Source organism: Lepisosteus platostomus, unplaced genomic scaffold (assembly GCF_059453375.1).
Source record: "Lepisosteus platostomus isolate fLepPlt1 unplaced genomic scaffold, fLepPlt1.hap1 Scaffold_54_H1, whole genome shotgun sequence".
Lineage (NCBI taxonomy): Eukaryota > Metazoa > Chordata > Actinopteri > Semionotiformes > Lepisosteidae > Lepisosteus > Lepisosteus platostomus.
Genome location: NW_028291672.1, coordinates 290,496 through 293,414, shown reverse-complemented (window position 1 = coordinate 293,414; position 2,919 = coordinate 290,496). Strand labels below are relative to the sequence as shown.

At 51.2% G+C, this 2,919-nt stretch overlaps 2 non-coding genes across 2 annotated transcripts; both read right to left on the bottom strand.

Annotated features, from left to right (window-relative positions):
* Positions 1-931: 931 nt before the first annotated feature.
* Positions 932-1,073, bottom strand: LOC148632995 (U4 spliceosomal RNA). Its single transcript, XR_015934113.1, has one exon. It is a non-coding gene; the product is annotated as a U4 spliceosomal RNA (small nuclear RNA).
* Positions 1,074-1,303: 230 nt separating this feature from the next.
* On the bottom strand, positions 1,304-1,420 carry LOC148632994 (U5 spliceosomal RNA). Its single transcript, XR_015934145.1, has one exon. It is a non-coding gene; the product is annotated as a U5 spliceosomal RNA (small nuclear RNA).
* Between the last annotated feature and the right edge of the window lie 1,499 nt (positions 1,421-2,919).

The window sequence follows — 2,919 nt, the reverse complement described above, 5'->3', positions numbered from 1 at the left end:
CCATCTCACCACGGAAAGGAACCTAACAGCTTTTGTAAGAGAGGAGAAAAGGACCTGGCCCGTACGGGACTCGAACCCACAACCTTGGTGTTATTAGCTCTAACCAACTGAGCTAACCAGCCTCACGACAGCAATCCTCTCTGTGCTGCAAAAAATCAAACTCAGGGAATTTCTTTTGCCCTCCTTTGAATTGAAAGCCGTGTAATTCAGTGTACGGGCTTTCTCGTGCAGTTTTATAGTTCTTGTAACCCAAATCCTACACTGGCGTGAAGTGACCCCCCATTTCACAGCATTTTTCAGCTGATTTAAAATGTACCTAAAGGAGAAGCATTATTGAAGACCATCAATTACCAAGAGCTTTTGTCAAAGGTTTTGGTGGTCATTTTTAATGACCACAGAGCGCTGTGACCTCGGTTTTACATCTCATCCAAGAGACAGCACCCTTTTACAACACAGCGTCTCCGTCACTATGCTGGGGCATTGGGACCCGCACAGACCTCAGGGTGAGCGCCCCCCCGCCGGCACCATTAACACCGCTTCCAGCTGGAAACTTTGTTTTTCCCTGTAGCTCACCCCCATCCGGGTACTGACCTGGCTCACACCTGCTTAGCTTCAGTGGGTTTTCAGTTGCGAGTTGCAAAGGGATGCAAGTGATGGAGCCGCTCGCTGCAAAAGCCACTGCTTTGGCTGGGAATCGAACCAGAGCCTCCCGCGTGAGAAGCGAGAATTCTACCACTGAACCAACAATGCTCAGTGCCCAGGCCTTCAAAAAAGACGCTTTTTTGGTACTCTGTTAAAAAAGCGTTGACATTACCTCTTTCAAAAGGCTTCACTTTCCTAGTCACATTCCAAGGCTCATTGAACCCGGGCTTTTTCCTCCAGCGGTATAGTATTGCAGTTAGACAGCACGATGCCTGCAAGACTATGTCACGCACTGACGAGACTGTCAAAAATTGCTTTCGACGATTGTATTGCAAACCGGCGGAAGCGGGGTATTGGGAAAAGTTTTCAACTAGCAATAATCGCGCCTCGGCTATACCTCACAGGCTACGATACTGCCACTGCGCAAAGCTGACGGTTGCCAGGCAACCGCGGGGATCCTATGGAAATCGTTATCAATCGTCTCATGGCATGTCGTTGCTGTAACGCTTCATATTTGCGGCCGGACACTTCCCGCCCCCCAAAGAAAAGAGCGCCAATCAGACAGGCGGAGACCGAGGACTCACAGAGCAGACGGCCACAGTCGCCATAATAAGAGCGATTGTGAGCGATTTTGTTTTCTCTCTTTGACCAGCCCAGCTGCGCCCCACCCGAAGGCAGGGAAGCACAAAAATTGTATGGAACTCATTCATGCTCCTCTCCATGGAAATCTTTAGTAAAAGGCAAAAGATTTGTACGAGATGAAGAGAAACCAGAGTGCGTGGCAGCACAGCTGCAGGAGCCCAGGCCGCCTTCAAAGCCTCTGCCCTGCCGGTCGTGGTTGGCAATGCACCTGGCCTTACAAATGAGCCAGTGGGGCCCGTTCAGCTCCGGGCTCATCGCCTGCGGCTCTCGGCTTACCTGGCAGGGGAGATACCTTGATCAGCCTGTAGTTGGAGTAGTTGGATTGTTTTCTTGTTTTGTGGAAGCAGTGTTTGTTTTGCAGTTTGAGATGGCAACCTTTGGATCCCGCAACAATGCTGTACGTTTTGAGCTTTTGGATGACCTCTTCATGGATCGTATGCAGTTCAGCAGAAAAGTGTTACAGAAGGAACTTGGCTTTGAACCTCGGCACTTGGATTTCATCTTCGCTCTCCCAGGTCAGAAAGCATTTGAGGTTGTTTTTGCTACCTATTCTCTGTTTGAACAATGTGTGGATGTGTTTGAGGCAAAAAAAGGGAAAGTTCCTGCCCTTGAGAAGATCAACTTGCAGCCTCTGACACAGAGAGAGAGGAAAACGGTGCATGTTGTTATGTTCTCGGAACTGGCAAAGACGGAGGACATTCACACCTGGCTTAAGCAGTACTGCACCGTCCACCATGGAACTGAGGTTAGAGATGTTGACGGTATAAAAACAGGAGCAAGGAAATTCGAGGTTCGCTTGCTACCGGACAATGTAAATGGAGGCTTAAGGCACCTGCCCTCTACGATCCGGCTGGGCGCCTGCAATGGCTATGTTTTTTATGTGGGACAACCAAAGGTGTGTCGGCGCTGTGGTGCTGTGGGACACCTGGCATCGTCCTGCACTGTGAAATGCTGCAAGACCTGTGGAAAACAGGGACATTTAGCCTCTGACTGTTCAATGCTGCCAAAGTGCAATTTATGTGGTTCGGAAGGACACGTTTTTAAGAACTGCCCTCACGCCTACGCCAATAAACTCAAAATGAGAAAGGATGAGGCAGTGCTTGTTTCAGCCAAACCGGCCCGAAAAGCCAAAGCAAACAACAAGTCAAACAAAGAACCCTTGTTGGACAAAGACTCTCAGCCTCCAGCCAGGATCAGTCCTGCTGTGGCTCCGGGGCCGGTGGAAGAGAAATCCACTACGCTCCCACAACCGCAGACTGCACCAGACAAGCACGAGGGTTTGAAAACCCCCGAGAACAGCGAGGACCCCTCCCCCACTCCTGCTCCTCAGAACAAGGGCCAGTGTGGGGCCCCCCGGTGGAGCGGGTCCAGCGACGATACCCAGGATTCAGCGGAGCTGCTTTTCTTAGACTCTGCAAGTGCTACAGATGCCCTCCTCTCCTCCATCCAGTCCATCACGGAGGATCTGCAACAGCTGGTGGGTGAGGGGGAAGAGGAGACTGGTGCATCGGCTGCACCCCTTTCCCCTCAGTGCTCCCAGGAGCTGGACTTGAGGAAAAGGAAAAATGACTCTGTTTTCTCCCCGAGCGAGGAGGAAGGAGAGCATGGCGATGGGGACAGCTGGAACCCCTCCAC